The sequence below is a fragment of the Podarcis erhardii genome (assembly GCF_964252035.2).
Source record: "Podarcis erhardii genome assembly, chromosome: 14".
NCBI classification, from domain to species: domain Eukaryota; kingdom Metazoa; phylum Chordata; class Lepidosauria; order Squamata; family Lacertidae; genus Podarcis; species Podarcis erhardii.
The window spans coordinates 21,155,641-21,176,304 of NC_138503.1; the positions used below are offsets into that span (position 1 = coordinate 21,155,641).

The following is a 20,664-nucleotide window of genomic DNA, read 5'->3' on the forward strand; positions in this document are numbered from 1 at the left end:
GGCTCTAATAATACTGACTGAGCTCACCCTCGTCATAAGCTTCTTTCCCTTGTCCAGAATCTGTAACACAATGCTCACTGTTTTACCACAAGTATTGATGCACATAGCTGAACGGAGAATACACAATTGCCTGCCCGCGATGACTCAATCTACTTTTCAGAAAGGTATGCGGAACTGAAAGCCAAAGCTAGATAACTCTATTTCTGTGACTATTTTTATGCAGTGGCCCTTTCCAAACATAGCCTTGTTCTATCTGCTTTCAAATTGGAAAATAAAGCAGCAACTCAATAGTTCCTTAAGACAACTAAACAACTTCCGACTTGTCCAGAATACAGCAGCACCAAGTGTTTGTTGTGATATGTTCCAACTGCGAAGCCCCAGTAATGCTGTACCAGAGATCGTTTGTACTATACTCTGAGAACAATATCATGGTATTTTGAGGAACTGCAGTTTGTTATGGGTGCTGAGAGTTGTTAAGAGACACTCTATCCCCTCACAGAGCTACAGTTCCCAGAGTTCCCTGCGAAGAGGGACTGAATACTTAACCACTGTGAGAACTATACCCATAGAGAGAAAAGGCACCATTTGGATTCTCCATCTTGAGCACCAACATTTCTGATTTTCTGTTCTAACGTGTTCTGCACTTCAGTACAGTGGCACCTTGGTTTATGAACTTATTCAGTTCTGGAAATCCATTCTTAAACCAAGGTGTGCTTTCCCATAGCAGCGGGAGACTCAATTTTAAAATGGAACACACTCAACATGAAACAGAATATGTTCTGCTTCAAAGGCAAAGTTCATAAACCAAAACACGTACTTCCAGGTTTGCAGCGTTCTTAATCCAAGTTGTTCATAAACTAAGCTGTTCTTAAACCAAGGTACCACTGTCCCTCGATTTTGTGCGTGAGAGTGGTGCTGTTTGGAGACATGAGTATGGGCTCTTGGAGAATGAGGTGCATGTATGAGATTATGGGAGTATGTGTGCATTTATCTCACTGTTCTCCCTCTATAAACATTCCCTCCCACTCAACACTCAAGAAATAGGGGGGAGGAAGTGGTTTTAGCTGGAATAAGCAGAGGTCAGACAGGCTGGGAAACCAACTAACCGATTACACTTCTGGCGGTTAGTTAGCAATGTGGTTGGCGGTGGGTGAAATAAGGTACAGCCAGGGGCAAAATATTTCAAGAGCTAACATCCAACACAAGAACATACTTCTGTTCCGTTTAAATGCTTTTTGGAAAACTGCAGGGTTTTGTTGTTGTTTTTTTTGTTTAAAGTAGTAACAAGTATTTCAGAGTGCAAATTCACAAGGAGTACACTGAGTACATTGAAGCAAGATTTATCTTGCCACACCTGGAAGACTAAGTACTTAAGAGCAGCCCTGCTGGATCTGACCAATGGTCCATTCAGTCCTGCATCGTATTCTCGCAGTGGCCAACCAGATACCTACGGGAAATCTGCAAGCAGAATGCAAGCAACTGCTATTCAGTGGCACGCTCCCTCTGACACTGGGGGCCATGCAAAGCAATCCTGGCTAGTAGTCACCGAATTTGTCTTTTAAAGCCATCTAAGCTGTTGGGCATCTCCTCTCCTTGTGGAAGTGGGCTTCCTAGAGACTGGAGACTGGGCCTGATGGAGTCCTGCAATTTCCATACACCAGGGGTGGGGGTGTGCTTTAGGCTTGGCACTGATAATAGTCCCCCCAATGTCACACAACAAAAGATTTTTCAGGCACACAGCGGGGTGGAGGGGCTTCCCAAAGCAATGTGTGATCCAGCTGTTCTGCTGCTCAAGAGCCAAAAATCAACACTGAGCATGTCAAAGTCAATGGGCTGTATCCAAGTTACAGCAGACACATTGAAATGAATGGACCTAAATTAAGCCACGTTGCTTTATTTCTTTAGGTGGAAGTCGGTGTCACAATAAATTTTAAAAAGCTTACTAAGGAGATCATTCCATCAGCATTAGCATTTCTGCTCACCAGACAAAACAATCTCCCTTCTTTCACAGGCAGACAGAAGCAGTAATGCTTCTGAACACCAGTTGCTAGAAACCACAGAGTCCTGCTTAGGTCCTGCTTTAAGATTTATTCCCCAGGCATCTGGGCGGCCATTATGAGAACAGGATCCTGGACTAGATGGGCCATTGGCCTGATCCAGCAGCCTCTTATTTTTTATTATTTTTTTGTTCTCCCTCCCCACCCCCAATTCTGTTCTGGAGGATTTTCCTGATACTTCCAAGCATTTGGGGAGAGGCAGGGGGAGAAATGTACAGTTGCACTAGTGGGACTTGTTGCGCTAGCACAGCAACTTGGTTGAATCTGACTCAATGGGTCTACTTTGAACAGGTCTTGCCTTCCCTGTGTAAGCCCCTTGGACACAACTTTGGATCCCAGCTCATTACATGCATTGCAGCATGAGCACCTGAGAATGTAAGAGACCTGCTGGATCAGGCAACAGGCTATCTAGTCTAGCATTCTGTGGTGTCAGGTCAATTGGAAATCTCCATAAAAAGGTACAGATTATTATGTGTGTGTGTTTTTTTTAACTTACTGTAACTGCATGAAGCAGCATGCAAGCTCCAGCAACTTCTGCCAAACCCCAAGAATCAGGCACAGCAGATCACCATAAATTATGGCAGAGCCCTAGAGAAAAGAGAAAACATTGTGCATAAGTAGAAAACATGGAACTTGCCAACAATACAATGACTAGTCTATTTAACTGTTTGGCATATATATTGATCCTTTATTAATTCAACATCTTTGTATTTAAACAAAACGTTCACTTTATTAACACATAAGAAGAAAGAAAAACAAAAAAGAATGAAAATTAAGATTAAACACACACACACACACACACACACACACAGAACAAAAGTTGGGTTGTTTAATTCATATTCCCTGGGGGAATATTATTATTATTATTATTATTATTATTATTATTATTATTAGGGTTGAGGTAGAAATATTTTTTAAAAGATTTAATTTATTTATAAATATAAACTGGAAGTCGTTGTTGCTGTTCTAAGGTGTTTTGTACTTCTGCAAACCTTGAAGTTTGGCAAAACTTGCATTTGTGGCTGCTGCTTTTTGGTGACATAAATATATATATCAATTATTTATTTTTAAAGGGACAATCGCAAGAACTTTCTGAAAGTGAAAAGGGTACAAACCCACCATTCAACTTTACCTAACAGTAATTCTCATGCAATAAAATCTGCCCCAGATATTTTAATCACCTTTAACTATCAATTAAGACCTAATCAAAATCTGAAGGGAAAGCGCTGTGAGACAGATCTAAATGTTACTTGGGGAAATTCTCACCGAATTGGTAAATGCATACAAACACCCCAGCCTTGACTGAGCTTACTACTTCTGGTTGCACGTTTTGCAGGAAGGACTCACACGAACTGCTCCTCTGCACACAAAAAATTGCCTCCGAATAGAAAGCTATCATGACAGAATTCCTGACACACTATGTTTCTATGTGCAAGGAACTTTTTCACATGGAAGGGCCCTCTTCAACCAGGTGAGCACAGCTCCAGGCAGGGATTGACCACTAACAATGAGAACTTGGTCAAGGGGCAGCAACAGCTACGAGTGACTTAGATTGGCATAACTGGTGCTAAATGTACTGCTCTTGCTTTCCATTGGACCACATTAGCAAGGCAAAAGAGGGGTCTTGTCTGCGCAGTCCAGGACCTCCATACACACTGCCCAGCCTTGCACTTGGGGGAGGTTACTTCAGTGATTGCTAACACAGTGAATTAACTTCACCTCCGGAGACGCACTTCACTGTCTCTCGAGACAAATGGATGTCAACAATGCCATGCAAATGTGAATCTAGACTCATGGTTTCAGAATTCAGAGCAGAATCAAAATGAACTTTGGTTTTAGGGATGCTCTAAAGCAGGCTTCCTCAAACTCGGTCCTCCAGATGTTTTTGGCCTACAACTCCCATGATCCCTAGCTGGCAGGGGTCAGGGATGATGGGAATTGTAGTCTCAAAATATCTTGAGGGCCAAGTTTGAGGAAGCCTTCTCTGAAGCAAGGTTAGCAATTAGTCCTACGTAATATCAAATCAAGGTAGAGGTGAATCAGAGGAGGTGGGATGGAGTGATTTCACAAGAATGAAAAGAAGGCAGAAGGAACTACTCAGCCCGAGCCAAATCCTGATACTATGGTTCGGTTTCATATCTCCCAGCCACAATAACTTCTCTTTCTCCCACCCAGTGTTAGAAACTCAGAGATATAAGCTCGGCGTCAAATAGCTCCTTAAACCAGTTACCACAACAGAATGCCGAGTTGCCATCTTGGAGCCAGATGGCTCGAGAGTCGTATTTTTCAATACGACTTTTTGCTTCCTGAAATGCATTCTGATTGTGCAGATAAGGTATAACTGATAGAATTCTACAGGATGTGTTGCTAGTGTGTGAAAACAGTCATGATCCAAGGATCCCCAGGCATGCACCTACAGACAGTAAAGATGTCAGGAGCCATCCTAGTGCCTGGGCATCTTTAAAGGTAAAGGTAAAGGGACCCCTGACCATTAGGTCGGGTCGTGGCCGACTCTGGGGTTGCGGTGCTCATCTCACTTTATTGGCCGAGGGAGCCGATGTTTGTCCACAGACAGTTTTTCCGGGTCATGTGGCCAGCATGACTAAGCCACTTCTGGCAAACCAGAGCAGCGCATGGAAACGCCGTTTACCTTTCCGCCGGAGCGGTACCTATTTATCTACTTGCACTTTGACGTGCTTTCGAACTGCTAGGTGGGCAGGAGCAGGGACTGAGCAACGGGAGCTCACCCCGTCACGGGGATTCGAACAGCCGACCATCTGATTGGCAAGTCCTAGGCTCTGTGGTTTAACCCACAGCACCACCCGCATCCCTTCCGGGCATCTGTACTTGGTCACAAGTGGCTAATAGACAGATGCAAAATGTGCCTGGCGCCTGGCAAATTTCGAACACTGCCGCCACCCTATTTGTTAAGTATGCAGTAAGAGAGAAACACTATTACCATGAGTGATCTCTTATAAATTACCATGTCACAAAGGGGATTTATTAGGTAAAGCTTATAAGCAATTAGCAATTTGACTAAGCCAGAAGAAGCAGCTGTTGCAACATCTCTCAATAGGAAGCAAATTCTAACAATGATTAAAATAACTGTGGCCAAGCAGATCAAATTATGTCTGAATTATCTGAATTTTGAACCCTGTATAAAACTATGCAAATCGGAAATTCTTAAGAGTTTTAAATAATTTATTCAGTCTTTAATAGTCATGGGTGCACAAAGAGGAGGGCTAGGATACCTATGCAAACAGCAGACCCATAGGAAATATTATTCAGCTGCCTCTTTGACGCCTAGGATTTTAGCAGTCATTGCCCACACAGTACACCTCGGTGTAAGTTTTACAAACTTATAAGCTGAATTTCTGTGTCCAATCAATGCCACTTCCAGAGCTGCTCCTCTGGAAAACCCCAATGTGCCCTGAGCAATAATGATGATGATGATGATGATGACGATTTATCAGTCACTCTTTCATGAGAAATTATCTAAAGTGGTGCCAGGAGATACAACTTCGGGGGGCCACACAGAGAAGGTTATCATCCCTTAAAGAGGAGGAAAAAATTCTACTGGTGTGCAGGATCTATCTCCAACTCCCAACCTTTGCCACACTTTCAAGTTACTAGGAAGTGGGGTTGGGCAGGGAGGGAACAGAGGGAGGGAACCCAGCTCTGGGACAGAGCACACATCTGGCATGGAGAAGGTCCAAAATTCAGCCGCTGGCATCTCCAGTTCAAACAAAAAGGTGAAGGGAAATACCTCTACCAACTGCCAGAGACGACAGTATCAGCCTACAGCAGGGTGGCTAAATTGAGTGATTCTATTAGCCTGCAGCTCCCATAATCTCCATAATGCTGCTTGGGGTTGATGGGATTTGTAGTACAGCAACACTATCCAGAGGGCCACAGTTTGGCCTAGACCAGGCTTCCTCAACCTCGGCCCTCCAGATGTTTTTGGCCTACAACTCCCATGATCGCTAGCTAGCAGGACCAGTGGTCAGGGATGATGGGAATTGTAGTCTCAAAACTTCTGGAGGGCCGAGGTTGAGGAAGCCTGGCCTAGACGGAAAAATAATCTGACTTAGCATCCGGCAGCTTCTTAGCTTTGGAAGACACATGGTGTTAGGTTGAAGCTTACCCTCCATCTCAACTTCAACCAAACACCTAAAAAGCAACCTTTTGCTTTGTTTTAGGTGGTCCGGTCCCTCCTAGGGCCTTGTAATTATAAATGTCCACCAATGTTCCACCTGTCACACTATTGCTTTCTCTAGGGGAAGAGTGGGGAACCTTTGCCCCTCCCGATTTCTGCTCAACAACAACTCCCATCAGCCCCCAGGAAGTATAGCCAATGGTCAGGGAGGATGTTGTAGGTTCCTGACACCTGCTGTGGGAAAACATCAACACAGCATACAATATGTATGTACCCTTTCTCCTTGCACTACTGCTGTACTCCCAACGCCAAAGCAATAGCACCTTAGCCTCAGGGCTACAATCAGTAAGGAATCCTTTTGCAACACACGATTAAAAGGCCACGTTCACACAATACATCTGAAGAGCTTCCCTCACAGACTTCTGGGAGATGTGTTTTGTCAAGAGCGTTGAGGATTATTATGGGACCCCTAACCCCCCCCCCAAGACAGAAGTGCCTGGCGTGCTCTAGTCCATGGGGTCACGAAGAGTCGGACACGACTAAACGACTAAACAACAACAACAACCCCCCCTCAATGGGGTTCCCTCAGAACTGCAGCTCTTCAAGGGGAATTGAGAGCCCCCTGAACACTCTCAGCCACCTTAACAATTCCCATAATTCTTTGGGTGGAAGCCATGCTTAAAGAGAGTTGCATCATAGTGCTTTAAAGGTATGGCATGAATGTAGCCAATTAAGATTCCGGTATCCACCGCACAACAACGTGGTCCTGCAATCTCTCTATGCCTCCCCCTTTTCAGAATCTGTAACCTTTGGTGTTTGAAACCCAATGCTTGAAGACTTCTTTTTTTTTTAATAAATATTTATTAAGGTTTTTAAATATAAATGCACACATAATAAACAATCTTATGTCTTTCACAACCATTTCATCACTTCTTTGGGCTCCCTCCCTCAATGCTTGAAGACTTCTTGTCTCCAAAAAAAAAAAAGGGGGGGGGGGGAGAGACGACTAGCCTACGGACATTGGATTGGAATGTGATGCTCCCAGAGTTTTTAAAAAGAACAGTTAAGAAGCAGATTTATGAGCATTCTTCTCCAATTGTTTACTTTTTGGAGGTGGGGAGGGATTTACTTACGCAACTGCCAGATAAGGAGACCAAGGTTCTTCCTCCCTGTTATTCCAGGAGCAGGTAGACTGGACACAGAGGACCCAACGCACACACACTTACAACCCAGCAGCAAAGACTCAGTTTAATTTTAAAAGGAGCTGCTGCTTCCTGCCCCCCCCCCAACCCAACACAGGCCTTTTTGCTGGCCTGCTACCTAAGTAACCAATCTCTTGGGAAGTTGGGATGGAGAGTAAGCAGCAGGAGCAGATTAAATCCTAAGCAACAAGGATCCTGTTTTCATGTAAATGCCCTGTACAATTAGAAGGAATTGTGAACAGACAAGGGAGCAACCAAAGACAGAGGGGAGCAGAAGTAGGGTTTCAATGGTTTAAAAAAGGGGGTAGATTTAGAAAACAAACATTTTAAAATTAACATAATTCCCGCTCCCCCAGTCCAAAGAAACAAATGTAATCACATACGGATCTGCTGATCAGGCCAAGACTCTCAGCAGCCAGATTTTATGCAATTTGTGAACTTAAATCTGCCTTTTTTTCTGAAGGCTGGAGTTTTATTTTATTTGTATTCTGTTCTGAAGGCTGGAATTATATTTTATTTGTATTCTGTTGTACTTCTTAAATATATCTTTGTTGATATAAACCACTCTGAGGCCCATTGGCAAAGGACAGAATACAAAACTCCTAAATAAGATTTAAACAGATCTGGCCATTGTAATCTACTGTACAGGACTGGCGCTACTCACTTTTATTATGTTCTGAGCCTTGAAAGGACCCTGAGCGCTTATTGTGATGACAGTAGTTTGTATTTTAGAGACGTTCCCTTAATTTGGGGCACCATGTCAACGCTTTCTTAAAGGGCAGTAATTTGTGGACATGCCCTAGTCATATGGAGCTGTTGAAGCAGAGGAAAAGCAAGAGACTGATGCTGTACAAACTGCTGGCTTGAATTCTGCTGATTAAAGCTGTATTGTTAACGCCTGTCTTCCATCTGCAATCTTTTGGAAAGAAAAAAAATCACTGCACTGGTAGCTAAATCCCAGCTTATTTCAAGCCCTCTTTTCATTGCAAGCAATCTCAAAGCAAAGAAAGACAAGAGTTGCATGTTCTTCCATGAAAAACACACACACAGAGATGTCATATTGCAATCTCAACTTATTAAGGCTGCATACATATAATACATCTAAAGCAAATTTCCCCCAAATAATAATAATAATAATATAGGAACTGTAGTTTGTTAAGGGTGCTGGGAATTGTAGCTCTGAGGTGTAAACTACAATTCCCATGGTTCTTATTTTGGGGGGTTGCTTTAAATATACTTTAAAATGAGTTCATTTTAAAGCATTTTAAAATAAGTTGGGTTCCTTTTGATTGACGCATGCCAACTATTTCTCATCATCTTCTGTGCTGCTGTGGGAGTGGTTAATGGGGAAGAACATAAGGAACCTATGGCTTGTTTGCTTCCAAGACACCATGTGCTCTTTTCTCTTAGTGGGGGGGGGATGTCTTCAAAATGACCCACCTCTGACCTCCCCACCCCACACTCCTGACTCAAACAGAGGAAATGAAAATACAAAAAAACAATACGCAGGGTTAGACTTTAAACTAACAAGGAAATTGCAAGTTAAGCCACCAAGCAATGCCCTCGCTTCACCTCTGTGGCATTCCTCACCCCTACTTCCATTCCGTTTAAAGGCACCCTTTGTCCTTCTGAATACCCAAAACTACAAGAGGGTTTGTCTACAGAGAACAGGTGGTCTCCACCCCAAATGAACACATGGTCACTTTCTCTCCCTTAAGCCAGACGCTCTTCCCTCAGCCCCTTCCCTCCCCATATCTGCAACACAGGCAGAATAAATATAGGCATAACAGCATGTGGCTCAAGCGTCTCCCCTCAAAACCTGACATTTCTACAACTTTGCATTGCTACAAGACTGGGGAAGGGACTGTGAAATTTGGAGGGTTGCAATGTTAGGGTCAAGCCCTAGACAAAGGCATGTCTATAGGCCTACTTAAATGGAGAAAGGCATTATACATCAACGGGGATGAAGAAAGAGCTCTCTAATATCGTGCCCATTCGGCAGTTATATTTATGTGCTTTTTAATAATAACAACCAACACCTCGACGGCTTCATGACTCAACATTCCCATCTCGTCACTCCCTTGCTGTACAAGCCTATCTACCGGTTGTTTCCAACAAGGTTTCTATGGCAACGGCACAAGCAACTAATTAGGAGGGGACATGAGTATTTGTTCAGTGGCTTATAAATCTCCACTCCTAGTCCCAAGTCATAAAAAAGAGGCACTATTCATCCTAGTGCAACTGGAGGTTTAAAAGGAAAAGAAACAAAATAAAAAATAAAAATGAGGAAGGTTTCGTTTTTATCGTTTTGCCATTTTCCAAGCAAATTTTTTATGAAACGGATCGCTTGTGGTTTACAACCAATTGAAACGCCGGAATGTAAAATAGCAAGCTGACAGGAATAGCATCACACCACAACATCCACATTCCGGCTGAAACAAAAAACCTAAAAAGGGACGAGCTCAACCACACCACACTACCACCCCGGAGAAAATTTAGGTTTAATTCAGATCACTTCTTTTTTCTTTTTTAATCCTACTTTTCTCCATAGTGGACAGGTTCACCCGTGCTAAACCATCGTTTAGTGCTACATGCATGCAGCTGGAAGGAGTCCAAGTGCGGACTTGCATGCTTCCACAAGAGCAAGAGGGGATGTCTTCTTCAGAGATTTGTTCTGTTTTCCACAAATCCTGGTTTATTACTCACAAGCCAGAGCACGTCTGGCTTAAGAACAAACTGGTTGAATAAGCCAACTTCGGAACTCATAGCTTGAAACTGGCTTGCCTTGAAATTGATGAGGGTTTGTTTTAAGCCACAACCCCCTACTTTGCAATTTGCAAACCAAGATTTGTGCAAAGTGGAACGATATGCTGCAGAAGTCCTTCCAGCAACTGCAGGAGAAGAAAGGGGGGAGTTCGAGAGTCAGCTGCTTCACTCGGGGGCAGCTCGTATATGTAGCCCTAAAGCAGCGTACTGTGACGCGCAGACCAAGCCAAAGCCTCAATAAATTACACAACAAAGTCCACTTTGTGTGTGTGTTTTTTTAAAAAAGTCAATAACACACAAAAATATAAATGGGCATAAAATACATTGTGGGCCCATGATGGATTTCTATTGCTCTTGGGGAAGGAGTACATCGAGTACTTTTTGCTAAATCTATGCTGTGGTTTGTTTATGAGAACTAGGATTTGAGTGTAGAGCGCTGTACACCAAATAATACTAAGGAACAGCTGCAGCTCCATGGTCAAGTATATGCTTTGCAAGTGTAGAGTCCCAAGTTCAGTGCCCAGCCTCTCCAGGTATACAGTGGTGCCTCGCAAGACGAAATTAATCCGTTCTGTGAGGCTCTTCGTATAGCGGTTTTTTCGTCTTGCGAAGCAAGCCCATTGACAGCTTAGCGGATTAGCGCTATTAGCGGTTTAGCGGCTTTTAGCGGATCAGCTGATAAGCGGCTTAGGGCTTAGGAAAAGGGGGGGAAAGGGAAAAAACCCCACAGGAACTCGCAAGACATTTTCGTCTTGCGAAGCAAGCCCATAGGGAAATTTGTTTTGCGAAGTGCCTCCAAAACGGAAAACCCTTTCGTCTAGCGGGTTTTCCGTCTTGCGAGGCGTTCGTCTTGCGGGGCACTACTGTATCTGGGAATGTCCACAGCCTGGAACACCCTGGAGAGCTGCTGCCAACCTGTGTTGGCAGGACTGGGCTAGATGGATCACTGGTACAAGGACAGGTTCTTATATTCCTAGAGGAAATTCTTTTGTGTTGCAAGCGTATATTCACAAGACCATTGTGGAAATCTCCCAGTTATGACAAACAAAACTTTGCCCTTCAGTATTCTCAGTGTAAGAGTACAGCTAGGAACTATGCGCACTTTAATTTTTAACTTCTACGAAAAAAATGTTATTCACTTTATTTGCTAGTACAGTGGTACCTCAGGTTACAGACTCCGCTAACCAAGAAATAGTACCTCGGGTTAAGAACTTTGCTTCAGGTCGAGAACAGAAATTGTGTGGCGGTGGCGCAGTGGCAGCGGGAGGTCCCATTAGCTAAAGTGGTGCTTCAGGTTAAGAACAGTTTCAGGTTAAGAACAGACCTCTGGAATGAATTAAGTTCTTAACTCGAGGTACCACTGTACTCCATGTACCAATTGCTGGTTCTATCGTTAATATCCGACTGCACCGTAAATGTTCGTCATATCCTATTCCAGCTTATATATTTTTCCTAAATGATATCAATTTATATGTTTCAAAGTTTGAGAGTTTATTTTATGAGTACTTTAAAATGTTTTAACAAATATGATCAAAACGATTTTTTTGTTGTCATGTTTTGAAATGAACCAGAATTTAGACCACTATTGCAGCGATGTATTGATTGGTGTTTGCTTTTTTTGCAGTGATGTGAGCTGCTCTGGACATGTTTATGTGGGAAAGCAGCATACAAAAGTGAACTATGAAATAAAATAAATTCCGAAAAGCTCTTCTGGGCAATAAGCATCGCAAGGTACCAGATATCTGGAGGATTGATGCCTTGGGACAATTGGACGCCCTCCTGAGGCTGCTGTGTTAAGACTATAATAACCATCATATCCCACCACTGACCACTCTAGATAGGAACTGGTGGGACTCAGGAGTTCACAAAGCCTGCCTGCCCTTGACTCCAGTCACCAGAGAATTTTCAGGCAGGAGTTTTGCCTGGGCACCACCATACTCTGGCTAAAAGGAAGAATTTTAAGTGGGGGAAGGTGGAGTCAGCCACAGCCTTGCTGTATTTATTTTGGAAGTGCAGTTCATGAATTCAATAAAATAAGAAAAGACAGCAGAAATCAGGTCTGACAACCAACAAGAATTAAAAATTATTTTTTTAAAAAACTGGAGTCAACAACAGCCTAATAATACTTTTATTTTAAAAAGAAATAAAAATACATATATTTATTTATTTATTTATTTATCCATCCTCACCGTTCACCCTAATGTTCCTGTGCAGGTTACAACAATATATTGAAAATAGTTGGAATATAATTTTCCATTCAACATTTGCAGCTATTGAGCCCGTTAGCAAAAACACTTGACCAGCAAAAATGCAGACTCCAAAAGCTGTGTCACAAGTATCCATTCTACGTCCAGTGAGCTTTATGACCGAGTGGGCCCACATAAAAGCTAGAGAAGAAATGCAAATTCATCTTTTTTATTTTTTATTTTTTAAAATCTAAGCAGGGACTCCTGCTTTTATTACAACGAACGTGTTGTGCTTACAGAGGGCAGAGGCAGCGGAGAAGAACATCAGCCAACTTAAGAGTGTTCCAGTAATAACACAAACTGCACCTACTCAAACATATAACCCCTTGTAAATTCAGCTGAACCAATTGTGTGTGTTGAGTGTATGCATATTATAATAGCTCAATTTGTTAGTGAGTACACACACACACACACACACACACACACGGTAACCATATGATGTTGTGGCCAAGTGACCTCGCAGGATCATAGAATTGTAGAATTGCAGAGTTAGAAGGGTTTGGATTTGATATCCCGCTTTATCACTACCCGAAGGAGTCTCAATGCGGCTAACATTCTCCTTTCCCTTCCTCCCCCCCACAACAAACACTCTGTGAGGTAAGTGGGGCTGAGAGACTTCAGAGAAGTGTGACTAGCCTAAGGTCACCCAGCAGCTGCATGTGGAGGAGCGGAGACGCGAACCCGGTTCACCAGATTATGAGTCTACCACTCTTAACCACTACACCACAGTGGAAGGCACCTCGAGGGTCATCTAAGTCCTTATATATGCTTTATGGCCGGAGATGCCAGGGACTGAACCTGGACTCTTGGGTGCTTCCACATGGCAGCTTATGGCAAACTGGGTGCTGCTCGTTCATACAAGTTTTCTGCAGCATCCAAATGTCATCCTCATGTCAAACTCATCTTCATCGAAATGCAGCTCGTATGTTCCCCTAATTTAATCTGGGTTTGATTGTTTTTCATTTTCAGATTTCTGTGGAAACTCTAGAGCAAAAAATTTGGGGGTGGGGGTGGTCAACACCAATAATTCTGGGCACAGTAACTGCTAACTAGGATGACACTGGATATTCCAGGAGTCCAACCCCTTCAGTTTTTCAAACAATAACCACCCAAGATAGTTTCACAGGGAGGTATGGAAAGGATTCCAAGCAGCCCAATATTGGTTTGGTTCTTAAAATATTAGGAATTGCATTCACTGCTGCAAAAGGCACTTAAACCACCACGACTGTAACTTAGTGAATTTTATCTAAGCCATGGAAATAGAGAACGCCACCTGCACAAGCCTTCTGTTTCACCATCCCAGTTAATATTAATTGTGCGTATCAGGCTGTGTATGCATTGAAAGCACACACTTTCCGTCCCCTCTTTAAATAAATGCCCAGAGCCTGCTTGCAAAAAGGTATGTTAATGCGTAGTTTAAGAGGAACAAGGTCTGATTTGCAAGATGCAGTAATGAGTAAAACAACTGCTTGACAACACCACAACACGGAGGCAACCTTTCTCTGTGTGTTTCAATTGTTTTAGGGCAAAAGGAAAGCACTCTAGCAGTGAGATGGAGTGTGAAAGCGTACCCACAGAATCACAATCTTTTATTATTTGCAAAAAATATTTATGCTCCAAGCCACTGTGCACATTGATCCTTACCACTAGAGAGTCAATGTGGCAAAAAAAAAAAAAAACTTGGAACGCTAGACAAGAGCGTGGGAGCTGTCAAAACTACAGCCTAAATAAGTTAGTTAGTGGGGGGTGGGGTTCATCTTTATCAAGAGCCAAGCGGTGGTGCTGATGAGGGCCTATTCCCACGCTATATCATGTTGTCTCCTACAAAGGCATCTTGTGGTCTGGTGCCAAGGCAGGAGGGAGGGAGGGTCAGAGATAAATAACTACCCTTATAGCAAGGGGAAACGGGAGGAGAACATGAGAGTCATCGAGGCACCTAGGTGACCAAAAGACAGCAGCGGCATGGGGGGGGTGGGAGGGCTTTTGCAAACACCTAACATTTATCACATCTGCAAAGAAGCTGTTCTGCATGGAATCCAGCTGCTGTACTAATTACCAGCCCACCACAGTGGGTAGAGGGGACCACACAAGAAAGAAAAGGAAAGGGGAGGGAGAGGAGTTAAGTTGCCTTAACTTGAAGATAAGGCTATCATCAATGCCGACTAGCCATGATGGTTATGTTCTGCCTCCATTTTCAGAGGCAGTAATGCTTCTAAATGCCAGTTACTGGAAACTGCAAGATGGGAGAGGGCTCTTATGCTCAAGTTTTGATTGTGGGTTTCCCACAAGACTCTGGTCAACCACAGCTACAACAGGATGTTATATTAGATGGGGCATTGCCCTGATCCAGCAGGTCCTTATGCTTCTGTTTTACACGAGGGGCAGAACTTTAGGGTGCTTTCAGAGCTGACAGAAATGACACGTTTCAGTCATGTTTTACTTTGGACTTAGACAACATATACCAAATATATGAAGAGCTCCAATATTATTATTATTATTTTAAAAAGCTCTACCTTGTCCATATTCTGCTTCCATCAGCAGCCAACCAAATATCTTTGAAAAGCACTTGCAGAGGTTCTATTTGGATATCCTAATAGTCATTGGTAAACTTGTCCACCTGGGAATGTGACTAATCTTTTAATAAGAAAATGCCCAAAGCTGATCTGCCTCATAACAAAGAATGGACAGATTTTTTAATTCTCAGGTTCTCATTTTTCTAGTCTCAAGTTCAGTTCATTGCCCTTTTCACATTAGATTGCGACTTTTTATTCTTTTTTAAGTCCTCATGAAAATCTGTCATCAGCATGTTCAGGGACATGGGCAAAACTGCTTGCAAGAAATTGTACTGCAATGCATATTTGCATGCTATTTTCATAAACATGCATTTTTAGGCACACTTTCCCCACTATAAACTCTTCTTCTTTTTTAAGAACTGCACTGAAAAAATTCAGAGAAGTGCAAAATTTCAAAGGTTAACCGTTTCAGTTCTCACACTGTTATATGAAGTGCAGAATTGGTAGGTTTGCCTTCAAATGCACGCCAAGCCAAATCCCTATGCCTTCCTGCCAAATGCTGGGAAACAATGTTAGAAGTCAAGTGACACTCGACTATATGCAACTGGCCGAGATGACTGGCAGAATCCGTGACCTGGGAGAAGAGAAGATGGAGGAAGACTGGGAGAAATTCAAGAAGTATCTACAAAAACATTGTAATTTGGTTGAATGCTAAGAAGGATGCTAGATTATAAAAAACTGGCCACCACTAAATTAGATTTGAAATTTGATGATAAGTGAGACTAAAGAAAATATAAATTTTTTTGGAAGAAGTGCTAGATTATATTTGAATGAGTGGACATGAGATTGTAAACAAGTTGATAATTTGTTTGGAAAAAACTTTTAACGATGTAAATGGGAGCGGGAGACGTGAGGGAGCCCAAAGAAGTGATGAAATTATGTCTGTGATAGAAGTAAGACTGTTTATTATTTGTGCATTTATATTTAAAAACTTTAATAAATATTTATAAAAAAAAAAAAATAAAAGTCAAAAAAAAAAAAAAAAGAAGTCAAGTGACACTCTTAGGTGTTTCACTTTCAAATGAGCAGAGCTGTATTCTTTAACTATACAGTACAGACGGCTATAGGCTATCAGCCTCTCTTACCACAAAGAAGCAAAACAATCAACCAAGCTCTCCTCCTAGCAACTTTGCTTCTCCCACACAGGAAGACATCCAATGGAGTATTTTGGAGAGAGCAGAACAGCTGATGCTCAGATTCGCATGCTATCACCAGGCAAGAAGAGACAGAAATTCAACACAAGAGCCTGTCTGGATCAGGCCAGAGGCCCATCTTGTCCAGCATCCTGTTCTCACAGTGGCCACCCCTGTTGGACTAGATCAGTGTTTCCCAACCTTGTGCCTCCAGCTGTTTTTGGACTACAATTCCCACCATCCCTTGCCACTGGTCTTGCTAGTCAGGGATGATGGGAGTTGTAGTTCAAAAACAGCTGGAGGCACAAGGTTGGGAAACACTGGACTAGATGATCCATGGGGTCCCTTCCAATCAATGTTAGATGTTCGCCAGACTGGGGAAAGCAGAATGTCACTTAGAGAAGGATCTGAAATATTTTCATTAAAGCTTGAATTATTCCGGATTGTTTTATTTGATGTTTTAATGTGTTGCAAACTGCTTTGAAATTTGTTCTTTAAAATATATAAAGCAGTATAGAACTGAAATGAATAATAATACAGGTTTTCGGGTTAAGAACTTAATTCATTCCAGAAGTCCGTTCTTAACCTGAAACTGTTCTTAACCTGAAGTACCACTTTAGCTAATGGGGCCTCCCGCTGCCACAGCACGATTTCAGTTCTCATCCTGAAGCAAAATTCTTAACCCAAGGTACTATTTCTGGGTTAGAGGAGTCTGTAACCTGAAGTGTCTGTAACCCAAGGTACCATTGTAACAGCAACAAACTTCACTGTAGGGGGGGGAAAGGCGCCTAAACATTTGTTGTGGCAGCCGTAACCTAGGTTTAAGGTGCCATTTGGATTATATATCTGAATTTCCAACACTGCTTCCAACTCTACAATTCTATGATTCCACGTCTATTGAGAAGCCCACAAGCAGAACCTGAGAACAACATCACTCTCTTCACCTGTGATTCTCAGCAATTGGTATTCAATAGCATATTGCCTTCGACAGTGGAAGGAGAACATAGCTTTATCCTCTACCTATGAATTTGTCTAATCTTATAAAGGTCACGGGCGCTGTGGGTTAAAGCACAGAGCCTAGGACTTGCCAATCAGAAGGTCGGCGGTTCGAATCCCCACAACGGGATGAGCTCCCGTTGCTCGGTCCCTGCTCCTGCCAGCCTAGCAGTTCAAAAGCATGTCAAAGTGCAAGTAAATAAATAGGTACCACTCCGGCGGGAAGGTAAACGGCGTTTCCGTGCGCTGCTCTGGTTCGCCAGAAGCAGCTTAGTCATGCTGGCCACATGACCCGGAAGCTGTACGCCAGCTCCCTCAGCCAATAAAGCGAGATGAGCACTGCAACCCCAGAGTCGGTCACGACTAGACCTAATGGTCAGGGGTCCCTTTACCTTTATAAAGGTCACATCCACACGAAAGCACAAGGCTTCTCCCAAAGAATCCTGTGAGCTACAATTACCAGCATGCTTAACAAACCACAGCTCCCATGGATTCTCTGGGGAAAGCCATGCGCTTTAATGCGCATGGCATGGGATGTGACCTAAAATCCAAGGGGCGGGTTGCACCCAGGTCTCACGGCTGATTATTCCTATAACCCAAACAAAAAACCAGGAGAGCCAGCTAATGGGCCAGTGTGCTCCACTTCCTCATAGCAAGTCATTAACTGCTGCAGAAAGAGTGAGCTTTATTCCTGGCTAAATTGTGCTGGGAAATTGCTGCTAAAAAAGGCAAAAGGTGATGACAGAAGGGTGATGATGGAAGGATGAGGTCAAAGAAAGGAGAGGAGGGAATCTGAATGGAAATAGACCTTTCAGGCAGGCTCCTCAGCAGCTGGCCTTTGCTGTCATTGCTTCCCATGAATAAGAAAGCCAGGATGAGACACTAGATGGAAGAGTCAAACAGCACTTCAGACAAGTTTGTTATGGAGCCTGGCAAAATGTAGTCCATTGCCAATAGCATATATTTATTCCAGTGACGAACAAAACAAATTCTTCATTCTCGCAGCAAAGCATATCTGCTTCTGCTTCTGCTTCCACCAGTCACTCAGCAAAAAAATAGCGCTGTGTCCAAGATGGTAGTTTTGGAACTCTGAAGAGGGAATGCTCAGAAAGGCTTTGTTCGCTGAAGCTAAGCAATGTTGGTACTATCCTTCAGGTTGAGGCCAGGCTGTGTTAGATGTCCAGTGTGTACATCCACAAATTCTCCCTTTAACACTGCTATAGGTAATGCCAACAGATCCAACAATTACTGGTAAGTCCAACACACAAACAAATGCGTGCAGGGTGGTCCACAGGAGGAAGCCATTTCTGAATTCGCCTGGTCACCAACTGGAGAATGTCATCCTCATCAGCTTCAGTTTATCTTATAACAAACATCATTACTTAGTGAAATAAGGCCACACCAGCACCATACATCTAGCGCATTACGACACAGGAAATAGCTGCCTTTTTTTCAACCCAAGAAACCGCCTTGAAAATTCCCATATCCATATTTGCGGGTGTACACATCCACACCATACATTTAAAACCCTATGATACAACGGGGGTGGCGCTGTGGTCTAAAACACAAAGCCTAGGGCTTGCCGATCAGAAGGTCGGCGGTTTGAATCCCCGCAACGGGGTGAGCTCCCATTGCTCGGACCCTGCTCCTGCCAACCTAGCAGTTTGAAAGCACGTCAAAGTGCAAGTAGATAAATAGGTACCATTCTGGAGGGAAGGGAAACAGCATTTCCATGCGCTACTCTGGTTCACCAGAAGCAGCTTAGTCATGCTGGCCACATGCCCCGGAAGCTGTCTGCGGACAAACGTCGGCTCCCTCGGCCAGTAAAGCGAGATGAGTGTCACAACCCCAGAGTCATCCGCGACCCCAGGGTCCCTTTACCTTTACCTACCACTTTAAACAGTTATAGCTTCCACAAAAGAATTATGGGAACTGTAGTTTGTTAAATGTGCTGAGTGTTGTTAGGAGACCCCGATTCCCCTCAGAGAGCTACAATTCCCAAAGTTCCCTAGGAAGAGAGGTTGGTTGTTAAACTGCATTGGGAATTGTAAGTCTGTGCAGTTCACATCATAGTTCTGGGGGATCCAATAATAATTAGGGACACCAAGCAAGCTAAAAAACCCCGGACTGTAACACTTAACATATCTCTGCCCAACAGCTGCATAGCTTGACCAGAGCAAGGCAGCCAAAATGAGAACACGAAGGAATGCAAAATGCTTCTACCTCCTGAGTTAGAAGAAGAATGGAATGCCCACCCCTAAGACTTAATAAAGCTTTTTAAGGAAGAAGTTGAAATAATAATTTGACAATTTAATTATTAAATAATGGAATGGCAGGCTGCCATTGAGATCTTTGGTTAAAAGCACACACACACACACACACACACACACACACACGTTCTTGTAGCAGTGAATTGTGTATAGAAGAGAGGCATACAATGGCGCTGGCAGTAATCCAATATGCAGGGCAGGTTTGAGAGGTTTGGCTGTGAATCTTTCAGTGCTAAGCAAATGGATATTTATATTATTCTGTGGCAATAGCAAATGGTCTTCTGTGAATATGAGAGAGGGAGGGGGGAGAGAGAGACAGAGAGGGAGAGAGAGAGAACCAACTACATATAAAGCACAGTGTGGATCAATGATTGAATTTTCAGGCTGCTGTCAATCATCGCATGTACACAGGTGAAAAAATTCTCTGAGAACAATAATAATGATTTGGGTTTTGATTATAAAATTAGGTGATCAAGAAAAACTCGCAAGCTATGTTTCAGGAGAATCTAAAGGAAATAATTAGCACCATGAGGATAATCTTTTATCCAATTTCTTAGTGCACCCTTCAATATAAGGTCCCAGGTAGGTTAAAACAATTTTAAAATACAGTATTAAAAACAAATCAGAACAGATTATAATCACAACAGTAGGATGGTCCTAAAATCAATCTCTCTCTCTCCCTCCACCCTGACATTTTGACACATGAGAACCTTCAGCATTCACAGAAAGCTGTATAGTGAAGGTGTCAAGACACACCTCTGTGGGTTGGGAATTTCTTGACTTAGGGGCTTCCACACAAAACGCCCTTTTCCCGGCTGCCACTCTCCATGCAAACACCCAACAGAGGGCAACAGAACTAGCAAAAGGACCCCCTCTGCAGATCTTAAAACCCAAAAGCATCACTGTAAGGAAGGAGTTAGCCTTTCGCAACACAAAAATTGAATGGCCCATTAGTGAATATGCATTGGAAGCAATTCAGCCTGAATTGCGATAAAAACAATTACCGGTATTTGGGACCCCAGATGTGGAGAAAGCAAGGCAAGCATTGCAGCAGGCAGCACAAGGGCTTAGCACTCACACACACTCTGCCGTTCTGGAAATCATTCCCTGCCGGTGCCATTTTTAAGGCAGAGCAGGTGGAATCTACATAACGTGAATTATCTGTGACTTTGTTTTAGTCTGGGAAACTCTGCAAACTGCATTATCTCAATGATACAGCAACTACTAACATGTCAGCAGATAAAAAACAAGAAGATGTAGTGGAA

At 43.0% G+C, this 20,664-nt stretch overlaps 1 protein-coding gene across 5 annotated transcripts in view; it reads right to left on the bottom strand.

Annotated features, from left to right (window-relative positions):
- AKAP13 (A-kinase anchoring protein 13) overlaps nucleotides 1-20,664 on the bottom strand; it is a 248,683-nt gene that overhangs the window by 183,956 nt on the left and 44,063 nt on the right. For all 5 annotated transcript variants that reach the window (XM_081838601.1, XM_081838603.1, XM_081838602.1 and 2 more), the window contains exon 2: nucleotides 2,554-2,645. The gene's annotated coding sequence lies outside the window, so the exon portion shown is untranslated. The remainder of the gene's footprint in view (nucleotides 1-2,553; nucleotides 2,646-20,664) is intronic.